Source organism: Sus scrofa, chromosome 4 (assembly GCF_054392235.1).
Source record: "Sus scrofa isolate SSC_HxYL_T2T_F1_AM1 chromosome 4, Sscrofa_HxYL_maternal_Yorkshire_Landrace_v2.0, whole genome shotgun sequence".
Classification (NCBI taxonomy): domain Eukaryota; kingdom Metazoa; phylum Chordata; class Mammalia; order Artiodactyla; family Suidae; genus Sus; species Sus scrofa.
In genome coordinates, this window is record NC_139386.1 from 83,131,011 (window position 1) to 83,148,957 (window position 17,947).

At 43.1% G+C, this 17,947-nt stretch overlaps 1 protein-coding gene across 12 annotated transcripts in view; it reads right to left on the minus strand.

The window, feature by feature from the left end:
* The window catches only part of SNTG1 (syntrophin gamma 1), a 449,457-nt gene that overhangs the window by 255,715 nt on the left and 175,795 nt on the right, over positions 1-17,947 (minus strand). For 3 of the 12 annotated variants that reach the window (XM_085021228.1, XM_085021218.1, XM_085021219.1), the window contains one exon: positions 9,890-9,964. The exons of the other annotated variants lie outside the window; for them this stretch is intronic. The gene's annotated coding sequence lies outside the window, so the exon portion shown is untranslated. The remainder of the gene's footprint in view (positions 1-9,889; positions 9,965-17,947) is intronic. 12 annotated transcript variants of the gene reach the window in all.

Below are 17,947 nucleotides of genomic sequence, written 5' to 3' on the forward strand. Positions count from 1 at the left end.
TAATATGTCTCAGTCTATCTTTTAACAGTAGCAAAGAGAAAATCCCTCCTTGACTTGGTCAAGTTAGTCCCTAATTTGCCTCGCAAGCTCACACGCCCTCCCATGTAAATAATTTAAGTACAGTGGCCTGGACACTCACACACACACACACTCATGCACCCTCACACACACACGGTGCTCTCTGAAACATTCTTGCACTTTGCTGTTTGCAGTTTTTAAATGACACTGGGTTGCTAAAGGTCAAAGAGAAACAGGAGTCTGAGGAAGATCATAGACGATTTAATACACTATGATGTAGTCAACATTTCACCAAATATCTGTAAATATGTTTTAAATTAGACCATTTCCCTGAAATAAGTGGTATCTGACCCTGTTCTGAAATAAAGTCTTTATGGAATTTAGATTTGTCAAGCGTATGACTGAGAAACACCCTGACCCAGGTGCAGTGTATCCTGGATGCCCAAGTGTGACCCAGAAGGTTAATCTAGCAGCAGGCCCAACCCGGAGGCTCTGTGTCACCAGGCACCACAGTGACTCCCTCCCTCCTGGCCTGCTGAATGTGTTGGTGGCCGAGGCATTATTCTTTAGACCTCAGCAGCCCAGGGCACCCATTGCACTGGCTGCAGGCATCACTCTAAATCCTTTTCCCCTTTTCCAATATCTAAGTTTATTTGTCCTCCGTGTCTCTCGCTATGAAATTGCACCCTCCTTCCAGCTTCTAGTGTTACCCTTGTCACTTGTATTCTTTGAGGTGTGGTCAACTGAGAAAAGAGAGGGGCTGCCTGGACTCAGAATTCCAGGGGTGTGCATTTACAGAGGAGAAGCGATCAGCCAACAAAAGCAGCTGCACACACACCATGGCTCCGAGGATGGGTAGCTGCAGTGAGCGGGGCTAAGATAGAATCCCCAAAAGGATGCTGAGTAGATCATAGCTGTGGTCTGGCAGAGGGAACTCTTACCAGTGACAACTGTCAGTATTAGAAGCTCTGCAAGAGTCTTGACTTAACTTCCTAGCAGTGGATGCTCTTGTTGGATCAGAGGCCTGGCAATGTCAAGCTTGGTGGCAGCGTTAGAACGTGCCTCTTCCAAAGACCTTGAAAGTAAGCTGACCTCTGACTAGTCAGAAATCTGACAGTCTAATCCCAAGTTATTACAGCTGAAAGCATTTTCAAGTTATACAATGGAACAGATCCCTCTGGAAATAAGCATTTCTGCATTATTTCTTACATCTTGCTGTTTGCTGTTGTCTTGTGAAATAGCTGCCAAGTAGGCAGCTTGCTGTAAGCCTGGGAGCACCTCTAATAGCGCTCGAAATACTTGCAGTCACCTGTGCTGTAATGGATTCTCTTTATCTTTCTTACTTATATAGTTTTAAGTAGTTTAAATTAATTGATTCCTTCTAAAGTTTACCTAATTGGCTCAAAGAAAGAGGTTCAGAGTGAGTAACTTAGACACAAATAGGATCAGAAACAACTCTGAGAGCTTTGAGCAAATGCCAGCCAACACCTGGGGTGAAACCTCGAGAAGGCCCTGACAGAGCGCTCAGCCAGCTGAGCTCAGACTCCTGACCTGGAGACCCTTGGAGACAATCAATATGAGTTGCTAAGACACTTAATTTGTGCTAATTTACTGAACAGCAAAAGATAACTAAAGCAAAGTCCTGACATAAAATTATAGACAAACTGTGCTGCCATGATGGCAACAGAAACTTACTGTTTATAAGAAGGCTATATAAATTAAGAAAGGAACTCGAATCAAAGATGCACATATACAGACACATATGCTGACACCAATTCCTTGTAACATCTAAACTAAAATTTGTCCACTTTAGTATACCATCTTTTATAGATATTTCTTAAAGAACTTATCAAATTAGAATCGGATGCACATTTTACAAATAAATAACATTTTAAAGTCAAAAGCATCAAGATTTTCACCATTGAAAACAAATAACATTTCTTTTTTAATCACATGAAGAATATGGTCCCCAACACAGCTTTTGGTTCACCACCTCCGTGACACAACACGTTTAACATTACAAGGGATGCAATGAAAACTTTTCAGAGTAAAGGTAGAACACAATGAGGTTCTCTAAAAATAGACTGTAATTGCATATATTGTCAAAAGTTAAAGCAGCAAACTAGTCACCTCTACCCTTTCTCTGCTGAAAGAACTGAACAAACTTTGGCTCATGGCATGAAATCCTTTTCCACCTCAGCATAAACTACAGGCCTCTCCTCTAACTCCTTGATGTACCATGGACACTTGTGACCTTTGCAATCAGGGCAGAGGTGGGAAATGGATTCTCTTTATCTTTCTTACTTACGTGGTTTTAAGTGGTTTAAATTAATTGATTCCTTCTAAAGTTTACCTAATTGGCTCAAGGTTTCCAGTGTTTATGCTAAAGTAACACACTTTGTTATGCTTTATAATTCTCTTAAGCCCTTTTGAGATTAAATTATGCATGGAACACATAAGATTTCTTTCCAAGACAAATCTTGTTCACTGGTAGCACTGGGGTCTGTTCTCAAAAATGTCATATCATCTTTTCTTAGCCTTTCATTTGTGCCACCTCGTTTGTCCTCAGATCATCAAATGAATATCTCATGTCAAGCAGTGAGGAGAGGCATCCATAGAAGATGCTTGAGAAATTGTGATGATTCGTCTACTTGGTTACCCAATGGGTTCAACTCTTAGAAATGTAGAGTTTTGTGATATAGTGGATACAGAGGATAACTATCACTTTCTGAAGATAGCATTGAAATGGGAATCACTGTATTTTAAATAAATTATACTGATGTATGTTTCTACTGAAGGATTTGTATCTTTATATTAACAGGAAGATAGAGTATTCAAAGACTTTAGCAAAGTCCTTAAAATGCTGTAAGCATACTGGTTGTATTTGAGAAGAAATGAAGTTTTCAACTGACAAAAGGTGAACCTAAGCCATAAGGAAAGTCTCCTAAGTAGAATGACGTTTTAATATTTTTAAATGTTAAAAATGAAGCTCTGCTTGAAAATAAGTGGACAAATCCTGCATTCACTACATACTTTACCTGTTTATAGGTATTTGATATTGAGTACAAATTCAGCTCTTTTGTTAATATGACAAATAAATAAAGCAAATAAACACCCCAAGAGAAAGGTATGATTAAATTTGTATTTTTCTTTTTTTTTTAGGGTTGTACCTGAGGCACATGGAGGTTCTCAGGCTAGGGGTCGAATCGGAGCTGTAGCTGCCAGCCTATGCCAGAGCCACAGCAACGCCAGATCCGAGCCACCTCTTTGACCTACACCACAGCTCACGGCAACGCTGGATCTTTAACCCACTGAGCAAGGCCAGGGATTGAACCCGCAACCTCATGGTTCCCAGTCGGATTCGTTTCTGCTGCACCAGGATGGGAACTCCAAATTTGTGTTTTTCAAATTTATTTGTACTTTCAAAATTCCTCCATCCCTCTGCCTGTGAGAGGCCACCTTCATCCCAAGGGCACTGTCACCCCGGGTCCGTGCTAACTTTCCTACACAATGGACCAGAGAGCCGAGGCCCAGGGAAAAGAGGTCAAGCCAGTCAGTCCAGCAGCCACACCAGAGACACCTGCCTCCCGCGCCAGGAGACGGATGGCACCAAACTGCTTCTGGTTTTGTTCTTAAAAAACCACCAACCAATCTGACATGAAACCCTATTGTTGCTATTTTCTGCTCTGCACAGCGTGGTTCTCAGCAGGTGCAGCTGCACTCGGCCCTCTGCGCCGTCTGTGACCTACGGTCCTGGGGACCCTGCCTCTCCTGTCCTGTCAGGACACACAAACTTACTGAGGACAAATCTAGTAGTAATTGGGACCATTGGTCTCATCTCAAGAACATGTTCCCCCCAGGATCCTGTGTTAAAGGTGTGGGGTTCTCAAAATAATTTGCAGTTAATTAACCAAAGACAGCAAAGTAAGTGATTTGCCAAACAATTTCAAATGATGCTTTGGGAACGAACTGAATGATTCCCCAGTCACCTGGCACTTGGGAACAGCCAAGGCCAAGAATTCGATGTTTCCAATGAACAAAAACAGTCACATGTAAGGCTGATATTTCGACATCAGAGAGGCTTTTGTTTATTGGAAAATCATAGCCTAGTATTAAAAAAAACTCAGACTAATGTTTTTGACAAAAAGTCCCATAAACCTATAAGCTTAAAAAAAAAGAATATTTATGACATACGGCAAGGCACATGAAAGTAGCACAATTCTGAAATGGTAAAATTTGGTTAAAAAAAAAGAGCAATAAAAGAAAAATAACAAACTGCTTATTTAGGAAGTACCCTAACCCCGCTCTGCTTACTGGCAATGAAAGGCAGGCTGTTTGTAAAGCAATTGTACCATTCTACCGAAGCCAAATTTACTCTTATCATCTTGCTAATCCACCCTTTCTCCAGCAGGCACTCTGGTCACTGTGCTTCATCTGCTCTGAGTGACCAGCTGGCTGCCCCCTCACCTGGATCCCGTGGTCCCCCCAGGGGACCAGGCTGTTACCTCTGCAATGCAGGCAGAATCTGCCTTGTCAATAGGCAGTGTTAGAACGGCTTACAAATCTTCTACAAGAGTGTGCAAAAGCTTTATTGAAACAATACACCTTTAAAAGACACTAGCAAATATTAGGGAAAAAAAAGAAGAGTGCGTGCTGTGACTACAGCTTTCCCAGGTTTTCAAACAGAACAGGGCATCCATTTGAATCATGATGTTAGAGCAAAGTCTATATATCATTCCTCAAAGAGAAACACTGTTTTTTGGCTGTGCCCGCAGCATGTGTAAATTCCTGGGCCAGGGATCGAACCCATGCGACAGCAGTGCCAGATCCTTAACCCGCTGTGCCACCAGGAAACCCCAGGGAGAAACGCTTCAATCAGCTGGTGCCCTGTGCTTCAAGCAGACTGGGCACAGCTCCCGGGACTGCCATTAACTGAGCCGCCGCCGGCAGACGCATGAATTGCACTTGTGTTGCACTTGACTGCTGCCCTTAAGCTAGGAGAGCAGCGCAGCCATTTGAGTTTGTGACGCAGAAATCAATCTTCTGCGGTTAATCCAGCATATTCATTTATTGTTTCTTAATTTGACACACTGAATAAAAACACATCTGAATTGTAATTTTAAGAGCAGAAAATATGAAACATGAGTCTCACTACCTTTTGTTCTGACCTCCTCGGTCAAGGACGGCGACGATGGTAAAACACAGTTACCAGCTGAACTTGGCACTGCGCACACAGTCTTATACTGTGACGTGGAAAGTTATCCCGAGAGGACAATCAGCAGAAGGCACCACCTTCCTCTGAAAAGCCCCGGTTACAAGCCACTAGACTCTGGGCTCCATCTGGGAGTGATTTTCAGCTCCCTGGCACACATGGTGGGCACGCCATACATGCTTGCCGAGTCAATGAATGAACCCATGAAAGCTGCCAAACAATAGTTACAGATGATTTAATTTTCAAATAGAAAATGCCCATACCATGAGAAAATGTTCTGCCATTGTTCACAAAATAACCTTCACTCAGTGGTGCTCTAGAGGAGAATTAGCTTAGGTTAGAATTTAACTTGGGAAAAAAAATAGAGAATTAAGATTTGAAGAACCTCTGCTTCTGAGAGCAATCTGAAATCTTTCCTCTTTTTATTTTTATACCTTTTTGTAAAGATACTACGTTTTATGCCTAGAATAGTCAATAGTCATAGTCAAAATTGTATCTCTTCTGAATCGTACTGGATGCTCCATTTGCAGTGTAAAGATCACACAGAGACGCAAGCCGACGTGCCACAGGGACCCAGGAGCCTGGAGTGTGACCGAGGGCAGATTCCCTGACCCAGAGAACAGACTCCTACAACAATAAGTCACAGTACTGTGCACTTATCACTTGCTTTCACCATGAGTCATCCGTTACGTGGTCTCGAGTGCTCCTCGAAGTGTGGGCCCTGCATCAGCAGTGCCTGAGAACTCTTAGAAATGCAGGTCCTCAGGCCCAGCTCAAACTTCCTGAACCAGACACTCTGGGCTGGGAGCTAAGGGACAAGCTGTCCAGGTGATTCTGATGTGGGATCTATGTTGAGAAATGCTGATCTATTATTTCAAAGAGTATGTTAAAAAAAAAAACACACAATAAAGCCATGGGATAGTATTTCTATTCATTAACAATTCTATTTTAATCTCATCCTTTAATTCATCACATCTCTGTTGGAGTCATTATGTTCCTCCCGATTTTCTAGGGTCCAATTGTGTGGAGATTGTCCATGAGTCCCCCCTCCCCCACACAGTAAAGGACAAGTCATTTCTGGCCCCTGTACCCCTTTTTCTGGGCCAGCTTTAGATTTTGAACTAAACATACACCTAATGTGGGTAAAAGCTCCCAGTTTTGAGTTAGAATAAAAGCAGACTGAGCACCGGCTTCAGGGGGCCACACCAGCCACTCTGTCAGTGTCACATGATGACACTGATCCTCAGATCAGACAGTGCCCGGAGCTCCCATGGCAGAGAGGGACGATGTGTTGGACATCGTTCTTAGAGATGAAATTTCATATCATTTTCTTACCTTTAATTACTGTTATTACCTACTAGCCATCACATTAAAAAGAAAGTTTAAAAAAGAAATAAGAAGCTGTTAACCGTTACGCATTGTACTCCTGTTATTTTCTTCTTTAAATGCTCAAAATGTTGACTTGTTGAAGCAGTAAATGCTGTAAACACCAGTTCAACTCAATTCGGTTAAGGAAATAAGGAGAATGTACACTGTGGAAAAAGCACCTTGTGAACCAGCTCCATTTGCAGCCGTGGAACAGGAAAATGCCTCAGACCACTTACAACTAACTACCACTACAGCATTTTCTGCTTTTACCTCAATGTCAGTGTTTCTTACCAAATATTGCTCATAATGTATATTTGCTGGGTAGAGTGTTAATCAACTTTATTTTGGAAGAAAATCTTCCAAATGTCTGTACTTATTATGAGAAAAAATTTTAAAGTGTCTTGTAAATGTTTTGGTTTTTAATTCTACAAAGATACCAGAAAAGTTAAATATTAAAAAAACTAAAAGTAAAAAAAAACCGACATGACCAGTTGCTGGCAAGGATGCAGAAGAAGAGGCCCTCTCTGTCCCTGCTGGCAGGGATGAAATATGGGCAGCCACTGTGGACCACAGGAGGAGAGTTTCTTACAAAAGTGTACTTACTCTACCAGGCAGGACGAATACTGCACTACTAGGTATTCAACCAAATGGGTCAAAAACGTATTTAACCTGCACCCGAATGTTTATGGCAGCTTTCTGCATAATTCCTTCCCAGAGTGATGGATGAACACGCAGTGGTACCTCTACTGAGTGGGTGTGATTCAGATGAAAAGAAAGTTCCTATTGGGCCCCCAAAAGACATGCCAGGAAGGGAAGACGCCACCTGAAAAGGCTTGAACCCTGGAAAATTCTTATTATGTGACTTTCTGGAAGTTTAGAAGGAGGGGAGGAGGGTGGACTAGGTGTAGGCAGGGGATGCCTGTGGGTGGTGAAAGCCCTCTCTGTGCCACTCTGGCAATGACTTCATGACACTGGGCCTTTGCCAAATCCTGTGGAACCTGATGGCACAGAGTGAATGGGGAGGCACACTGAGCCAGGGGGCAAGGGGGGGTCATGGCCCATGAGGGTGCTCTCCCTTCCCTGAAGACAGCCCCGCCCCCGTGTCGTGGCCCTTGTGTCATGGCCAGTGTCACCCTGTGAGCTTGGACCCCTGTGCTTCTGCCTGGTGACCAGCATCTCAAGCCTGAGGCTGCTCAGGGAGCACCTGGATGCCGCGCCAAAGCCTGGCCCTCTGTGACTCTGGAGACCGGTGAGCCATCACCAGGGCCGTTCTACCTGCCAGCAAGCAAGGCAGCGTCAGCTCCAAGTGGGCCAGGCAGAGTGAGTGGGGAAGCTGGAGAGCTAGGGCCACACTCACAGGGAGCCCCACGGCCCCCACTCAGTTTAGTTTCACATGTTGGGGTTCCTCCCACTCTGCTCTGTAGCCATGCCGCTGGGCTTGGCAGTTAGAGGGTGATGCTTAGGAGTCTATCCTACAGCCTGCGCTGCTTCCTTTATCATCAGCGGCATCTCAGGGGGACCTTGGGTCTTGCACAAATTCTCTCTTTCTATAGATAGACAGATAGATACATACATAGATGATAGACAGATGATAGTTAGATAGGTAGGTAGGTATAGCTCCTAGAGCTGCTAGGAGTCTTCACATAGATGGAATTACCCAACCTTCTCTGGCCTGAGTTTTCCAGAACAGGGCAAGACAGGATTATCAAGACTAGAGCAGCGTAGATTACTCTGTCCATGAAGGAAAGCAATGTCTGAGCTTCCAGAAATCCACTCATCCTGGCTGGGAGGTGGAAAGGAGATTAACAGAGGGGTTTTTTTCAGTGTAGCAAGACTTTGATCTATGGCGGAACATCTCTGAAATACCCAGAAAGCAGCCTCAGTAACATTCTCATCAACTTTTTAATTTTTCTGAAGAATACATTTCTGTATATTTGTTATGATGGTAGATCCTGGGGTCACCAAGAGAAGCTCTAGTTTCTTACTTCAAACTCTCACGGGAACAGAAAGAAGGAAAAGCTGTAACAGAAGTCAGCGTCTGTTTTGACCTGGGAGCCAGAATCCCCAGGACTTCAAAGCCAGGAGCCGCACCTCCTGGTGGCTGCACATCCATCAGACCCCCATAAGTGAGCCAGGTGGAGAGCTCACCGAAGTCAGAAAACACAAAGAAAGCTGCTTACATTCAAAGTCAATCTTGGGCTCAAGACCAGGCTTCTTTGTATTGGTAAATGTGTCATTTTTTCCATTTCCGTGACAGACCACACAGTCCGCAAAACTAGAAGCAGAACGTTTTAGAGGCTCTACTAGCACAAATTTGCCAGAAAGGACTGGGAATTTGAATAACAAGTCTGCAGGCAAATGGGCTGAGAGATGCTGCTTCCTGTGAGCAGCTGTGACATTTAACACGAAGAGGGAGGAGACCAGGCAAAGACAAGTCTGAGTACAAGGTCAGGTGTCTCCGACGTCTTCAAAGCTCAGAAAGGAGCCATAGCTTAACACTTCGCAGTTCAGACATTAAGTATTTACGTTAGAGCAGCCTCGTTTTAGTGATCTGAAACTGTCCTGGAAGGGCTGCCCTGGTCCAGGCGAGACAAGCGCCAGGCTGGAAGGAAGGGCCGCCTGCACCCTGCTAGCAGCTGCTCTGGCCCTCGGGCCTTTCTCCCATGCAGGCGGGGGGCCAGTCAGCTTTAAATGCGGACAAACGCAGGAGGCACCAGTATGGTGCTACAGGTCAGGTCAGAGACTGTGAGAGTCCTAGCCGTGTGTGCTGAAGCGTGTGGTCTGAGATGGTCCACGTGGGAACAGGCTGTGTGGGCGGCTACGCACAGGATCCCCCCCTCCTTCAGCCTCTCCCAGGAAACTATCAGTTCGGGCACATTGCTGTTGGTAAAGTGTATGCCACTCCAAACAAGCAAACAAGCGTGGAGGCAAAGATATATTCCTAACAAGAGAGACCAATGTTTGAAAGGCACCCAGAGATATTTTTTAACTATCAACACTGTGATCGCAGAGAAGGCACCTGGAGGCTGTGAAGAGCTGCTCCAGAACTTCCACCACCCTCGTTACAACTGTATTTGTACCTCTCTTTGATTCTAATCTGCGAGCCTTCTGGGGCTGCGGTCAGGGTGGCAGGGTGTGGTCCTCTGAAGTCCCGTAGAGAGGGCTCTGCTCAATGCGAGGTGAACACACCCAACACCTGACTTTGGGAAATTCTAAGTAGGTAATGAATAACATTTTCTTGGAGAGCAATACCGTTACCCACCGTGACTTATTTAAAAGTAATGGTCTTACTTGAATTCAGGGAGAGCAATATTCTCCTTTTGCAGAGGTCACTTCTCTGGCAATCTCAACATTCTGGAGAGTAGTCTAGATGCAGAAAGCAAAAATACAGTCCTGTGAGCATTCAAAAGGGAAGGAATGAAATCCGTATGCTGAAATTTACTCACTCTCTCCACCAGGAACATATGCACCCCATTCACATACAATTTTACCACATTTCCTTGCTAGATCTAGGAGCAACTCAGAGCCTAGAGTATCAAGAGGAGAAATAAGATTACAGCAAAGGAGGCGAGAACACACAGGGAGAAAGACAGCCTCTTCAGTAAATGGTGCTGGGGAGACTGGCAGCTCCAGACACAGGGATCCCACTGGACTGCTCCCTCACACCATGTACCAATGACCTCAGGCCTGATCCAACACTTACAGGCAAGACCGGAAACAAAAAACTTCTGGAAAAAAACATAAGCAGGTGGTTGCCCGAGGACAGTGGGCTGCAGTATGAGTAAAACAGGGGAGGGAGAATAAGAGGTACAACCTTCCAGCTACCAAATAAATGATCATGGAGATGAAGTGGACAGTGTGGGCAATGCAGTCAATAGTGTCCCAAGAACTTTGTGTGGTGACAGGTGGTAACTAACTTATGACAGTGACCAATTTGTAATGCATAAAAATATCGAATCACCATTTTGTACACCTGAAACGTATATAATAATGTAAGGCTATTACATGTCAATGAAAAAATTCAAAAAAACAAAAAAAATGGAGAAATAAAGTAATAAGGATTTTTCAAATGGCTAATGTCATAAAGATTAGGTTGTGCATAACACATTTTAGGGAAATTGTCTTTAGAAGAAGGACAAGAGCTACCTGGTAATTTGCCCCAAATTGTGTCTGCCGGAGCTGGCATTTAGATCTAAACTGCCAATAGAGCAGCCTTTAGAGTTAGAATTAGAATTAGTTTAAATTATTGATAATATTTAAAAGCATTCCTTGTGAGGAATAGCCTATTGATTTGATACCAAGAGGTGATTACTATTTTTAATGAGACATAGCTATTAACTCTGTTTTATATGCAGGGAAGGGTTGGCCTCAATGAATCAAGACCTGAGCAACAGATCACTAATCTAAGGGCTCGAATGATGTGTCTGCCTTTGCCTCTTAATGTGTAATGATCCCGTTTATGTTATCTGTCCTCCCACGAACTCAACTGTAGCTTTAAAAATACTCCGATATATTAACAACGTGACAGCCGGCTGAGGTGTCACACTTAGAAAAGCGGGGACTCGAGGGAAGTCGGGGGGTAGGCATGCAGCCACCCAGGGGTGTCAGAGACCCACATCTGACCCACTGGATACACTCCACTTCTGAATACGCATCAGATGTATACAGAGCCTGTGGCTACTGAACAACCAGAAAGCTGAACCTTGGCCAGGTTGGGAGGCCTAGAGTATAGCCTGGGGCCGTGGGGATAATTATGGAATAGTCCCCACCCCACCCTCCACTTAGTATAAGAATCTCTAGGTCCATCCATGTTGCTGGAAATGACATTATTTTGTTCTTTTTTATGGTTGAGTAATATTCCATTGTGTAATGTACCACATCTTTTATCTGTCAATAAACATTTAAGTTGCTTCCATGTCTTGGCTACTGTAAATAGTGCTGCCGTGAATACTGACTGGGTTACATGTATCTTTTCAAATTATGGTTTTCTCTATGTGTATGCCCAGGAGTGGGACTGCTGGATCACATGGTAGTTCTATTTTTAGTTTCCCATGGAATCTCAAAACTGTTCTCTATGAGATTGTACCAATTTACATTCCTACCAACAGTGTAGGAGGATTCTCTTTTCTCCACATCCTTTCCAGCATTTGCTGTTGGTAGACTTTTTGATGATAGCCATTCTGACCAGTGTGAGGTGATGCATTATTGTAATTTTGATTTGCATTTCACTAATAATCAGCAATGTTGAGCATCTTTTCATGTGCTTTTGAGCCATCTGTGCATTTTCTTTGGAGAAGCATCTATTCAGATTTTTCTTCCTATTTTTTGAATTTTTTTATGGTGAGTTTCATGAGTTGTTTGTGTATTTTGAGATTAATCTCTTGTTGTTTGCATCATTTGCAAACATTTTCTCCCATTCTGTACGTTGTCTTTTGCTTTGCAAAAACTTGAATTATGTTCCATTTGTTTATTGTTGTTTTTATTTCCACTACTTTGGAAGCCAGATCCAAAAAGATACTGCTGTGATTTATGTCAAAGTGTATTCTGCCTATGTTTTTCCTCTAGGAGTTTTATAGTATACAGTTTTACATTTAAGCCTTGCATCCATTTTGAGTTTATCCTTGGGTATGGTATAAGAGAATGTTTGAATTTCATTTTTTTACATGTAGCTGTCCAGTTTTCATAGCACCACTTATTGAAGAGACTATCTTTTCTCCACTGTATATTCTTGCCTCATTTCTCATAGATTAATTGACCATAGGTTTATGGATTATTTCTGGGCTTTCTCTGCTGTTCCACTGATTTATAAAGACGTTAAAACACCTGACCTAAAGACACAGATTAAAAGCAAGATGTGGCGAAAGTCAGGAAAATGATGTTTGAACAAAATAGAAATATCTATAAAGAAACAGAAAGCCTAAAAAGACCTGGAGATTAAAAAAAAATAGATTAAAAAAAAACTATGAGAGGGCTACAAAGACAGATTTTAATGGGCAACACAATAAATAGATCCAACAGAACACCCTACCCAACAACAACAACACACGCATCTTTCGCAAGTGTAACATAAGGTAGTTTACAGGAGAGACCATATATTAGGCCACATATTAAGTCTCAATAGATCTAAAAAGATAAAAGATAGATATCACACAAAAATTTTCCTCTGACTACAGCAGGATGAAGTTGGAATCAATAACAGAAGGAAAAATGGAACATTAGCTAATCTGTGGAAATTAACAACACATTATTAAGCCATCAATGAATCAAAGAAATCACAAGGGTATTTAGAAAATACATAGAGATGAATGAAAACAAAATTACAACACACCAAAATTTATGTGACACAGAAAAAATAATACTAAGGAGTAAAGTCATAGCTGCAAAGTCTTATATTAAAAACAGGAAAGATTTTTTATCAACCATAATTCAGTGTTTTAGAAGATCTTAAATCAACAGCCTAATTGTACGTCTTATGGCAAAGAAAAAAAGGACAAACCAAACTCAAATCTAGGAAAAGTGTCCAACAGATGAATGAGTAAGGAAGATGTGGTACATATATAATGGAATATTACTCAGCCATAAAAAGAATGCAATATTGTCACTTTCAGCAACATGGATGGACCCAAAGAATATCATATGAAATGAAGTCAGTCAGACAGAGAAAGACAAATATTATGTTATCACTTATATGTAGAATCTGAAATATGATACAAATGAACTTATTTACAAAACAGAAACAGACTCACAGACAGAAAACAAACCTATGGTTACCAATGGACAAAGGGGGGAGGACTAAATTAGGAGTTGGGATCAACATATACAGACTGCTGTATACAAAACAGATAAACAACAAGGATTTACTGTATAGCACAGGAAACTATATTCAAGATCTTGTAATAACCTATAATGGAAAATAATCTGAAAAACTCTAAAAGCGAATTATTTTCTTACATACCTGAAACAAACACAGTTATTGTAAATCAACTCTACTTCTTTTTAAAAAAAGAAAGTCAACTGGTGATGTCCACCACATTAAGCAGCCAAAGAAGGAAAACCGCATGATTGAATCAATAGATGAAGAAAAAGAATTTGACAAAATGCATGGCCATTAGTAATAAAAAGCATAACAACAACAAGAACAATAAACTTGGCTAACACCAAACCTACTGGCGAAAGACAGCACACGTTCCCTCTAGTAGAGAAGGCAATGGTGTCTTCTCTCACCACTCAAATTCAACAGAGTAAAGTTCTAGCCAGTGCGCAACAGGAGAGGAAAAGGTAACGCTGTCTCTATTTACAGACCGTAGACTACGTAGTTGTCTCTGTAGGAAATCCCAAGGTATCTACCAAAAAACCTCCTAAAACTAACAGGTAAGTTTAGAAAAGTTATAGGATACAAAATCAACATACAAAAATCAATGGCATAGCTATAAGCTAACATCAAATGAGCAGAAACCAAGTAAACAGTCCAATGCTATTTCCTATCACCCCAAAGGAAAATAAGTATTTGGATATAAACATAAGAAACGTGCCCGGCACCCAAGTGCTGAGAGCTACAAAAGGCTCATGAAACAATTCAAGGATAACTCATTGAGACGGATGGCCTGCCCTGATCATGGACTGGAAGAGAATCTGCTGGGCACGGAGACCATTGCATAAGTCTCATGGCTTCACGCAGTTAAAATAAGCAGTATTAAGCCATCGGGACTTTTTCCAGGTAAAAAGCTCAATCTAGAGATGAATACCAGATGAGCCCCAACAGGAGACCTCAGGATACAGGGCGCAGAGAAGACCTGGGCACTTCGTGACCTGCATGCCTTCCTGGTCTCTGCTTTGAACAAATCCCTGGGCTGTGCAGTGTTTTTGGGACATCCGTGCAGCCCTTTGCTAATGCCTGCTTCCCACCGCCGATGGCACTGTGTGTGCAGGATCAGCATTTCAGCAGGCGATCTGCTGGAACACTGTACACGGGCATCCCCTGGCTAGGGGTGGGGACCAGCCTTTCAGTTGAATTGACTTTCTTAACTTAATAGAACCAAAGTAAGCCGACTGTGCTCTTTCCAACAAACAGAGCTGAACTTGTGAGGCTCAGCAGTGAGGGGCGCCACACAGCTCTACTCCAAAGACTAAAACTCCCAACGCAAGGTTCAAGCATTTCTCAAAAACAAGAAGTTTTTTTTTCTCAGGAAGTTAAAAAGCTCTGGGTAATACAGTCACTCTTTTCTTGATTCATGACATGTACGAAATAAGCTCAGGGCGAATATTAAAACCTGTAAACAAGGAATAACTTATTCTGTGACCAGAATGTTAAAGAAATATTCAGAAGATTAAAGTTTATCCCCTGACGGTAGGCAGCCAGAGCATTTAAGGTGGCCAAAAAGCTTAATATTCCAAACTGCTGACATAGTCTGGAAAACTTCAAAGGGCTATTTCTCCTTGTCCATTCTCCAGATTCTTGAGTGCCTGCCAGGAACCCAGCACTGTCCTAGGGTCTATAATTTGGCAGAGAAAAGAACACAGACATGACCGAATGCATAAATGAAATGTATGTTATGACATGAGATACACTCTATGTACCAGAAATTGCAACCAAAATAGCCCCGAGTGAATTCAAGTGTCTCTTTGTGGCTTACTTAAAAATCGATCTTTTTTCAAATATCTTTTGGCTTTTCGGAACTAAACTATCAATTTGGAGAGAGTATCTGCCAGCTGGGGCTCTCACGGGAGAAGTGCTGGGAAGTGGGGCTGGCCTTGCCATGTGCTGTTCATGCTTTTCGGTTAGGAATTATATCTTCTCTGACGAAAAGCCCCCCTTTCAGGATTTGGTCCTGGAACAGAATACCCTCAGGGCAGCATTCTTTGTATCATGTCATGTCAGCCACGGCAAGGTGTCTAAACACCAGCAGACTTGCACCTCATGCTCTGTAACCGCAGCCGTTGTGTATATGCCAAAAGAAAAGGAGTTTGTGGTGGCTTTTACCTATGACCACGTTTTAGGCACAGTCAGAAAGACCATGGTGATACAGAACACAGAGAAGAATCTTCATCTTTTTGTCTATGTCTTTGAGAACAAGAAGAACATTAAGATTTAAAAAAAGGAAATGAAAAAACATCAAAGTGCTATCTTTCCATTCAATAATCTGGAGTTCTACAGGTTGCAATTGTAAAGATAGTCATTATCTTGAAAAGGCAGGATTCAATACAAGCGACATTTTTGAATTCTTAAATTTGTCACTGGGCACTTTTGACCTTTAAATTACAATTACAGTAATCTGCTATTATAAAAGTTTATATGCAGTAACATTTTGAAAATCAAATTAATATTATTATGACCACACCCATGGCTTATGGACGTTCTGGGCCAGGGGGTTGAATCCAAGACACAGCTGTGACCTATGCCACAGCTGCAGCAATGCCAGATCCTTTAACCCACTGTGCGGAGCAGGGAACGGAACCTGCAACTCTGCAGTGACCTGAGCCACTGCAGTTGGATTCTTATCCTTGATAAAAGGCCAGCACCATCAACCCCAAAGCAGCCAGACTGCCCTGTGCAAGCCCCTTCTTCGCACGCATCTCTGGGCGCTCTGGCTGCGCCCTGCAGGACTGGGAGAGGACGGATCTGCATGTCTCCTGTCAGGCACTCCCTGGAGCTCACGGGACAGCCATGAGGCTAGGACATTTCTCCCAAGGGAACATAGCAGGACCAGACTCAGACTGCTGTGTGAGGACAGCAGTGACCCGGCCTGCTTCCCATCAGACCAGAGCCACCTTTGGCTCCCAAAGGCCCTTTGGGGTCCCCGCACCCACACAGAAGAGCACGTGGAGGGCAGAGCCGCAGTACTGAGCTGCTGATGCTAGACACTGCCCCGCCGGGCCTCCCACGCCCTCAGCACCAGCCCTCTGCGGCCCTCTGGGAGCAGCCTCATTGCTCTGAGGGTTAGTAGTTACACTGGGGCTGGGGAGGTGGTTCTCTCTTAGACTGGATTTCCCTCCAAGCGTCCTTTGTCCTCCCAAGTGAGTGGGGCCAAGCCCGCCCTCCACCGCCTGTTGTCCAGTAGCTGCCCCAACCATTTAATTCAACTCTACCTCTCCTCCTTCCTCCTCCCCCTCCCCCTTCCTCCCTGAGTTCCCTTCCTCTTTCCATGATTCATGTGAATTGGAGAATCTGAATGCCTGAGCGTATATATGTTATTAGTGCACCATGGGGAATGAATTGAGGTTTTAGAAAAATGATTCCTCTGGATCTAATTTGTGGTCTTCTGATCCTCAATACTGTTGCATTCTTGAGTCTCTTTTGTCAACCAGTTTTTTCCTGATCTTTCTATACCTTTTTTCCCATATCCACTTGAGGACCAACCACAAATTTACGTCTCTAGGCCTGAACTCCAGACAAACATACACAGCATCCCACAGACATCTCGACACCAGCACACCGAACCTGGAAACGAGCTTTTCCCCATACGCCCCTTCTCCACCTGTGATACCATCTTACTGTACTTTCTCAGCCAGGAAACTGAGCTCTGGATTTGAGTTCTTCCTTCATGTCCATCCACCATGTTCAATGAGTCAGTAAGTTCTATTCAAAATCTCCTCCTAATGATTGAAACTCATATACCCCCTAAGTCTTTCTACCTCCTTTGGCCACTGTTTTGGTTTATGCTGTTATTGTGCCAGGTTTAGATTTCCATAATCGCAGGAAAACTTGATCACAAGATATCTCACATAAAAATCCTGAGGTGTCCTAGCCTCCTCTGAAATTGTATTTCTGAATTACAAACGTATAATCCTAAAAACACAAAGGTGCGCACACGTGACCCTTTCGCTTTCTTCCTTTCATGGATCTCCACTGTCTTCGGACATAAGCAACACCACTTCGAATATACTCACTCTCCTTTATGATCGGTGTGCAAGCCTGGACTTCATGATCTCATCTTCTCCTCGGGGTCGCTGTTCTGCAGCCAACAATCTCTTTGCACCGGTGTTACTTGGCATTGGTGGTTGCATCTGTCTGGACTCCCTGGCCTCTGACCCTTCTGCCAAGCTTGCCCCAGTTGTTCTTCAGACCCTCCAGGAACCCTCCACTCTAGTCTCCTTCCTGCTCAAGCCATACACTCCCAAAGGAGACCCGGAGCTCGCCTGACCTTCTTCAAGGGCCCAGGGAGCACCATGTGTAAGTAGGACATCAACGTCCAAGTGCATGAGATACATCATAAGGTTATAAGCTACACACATCACTGCTCAGGGAGATTTCATATGCATATTATTATTCAGGAAAATCATAAACTACATTCTGTTGTTTGGGGAAATTTAATAACACACTAGGTTATTTTATTTACATTTCATTCACTG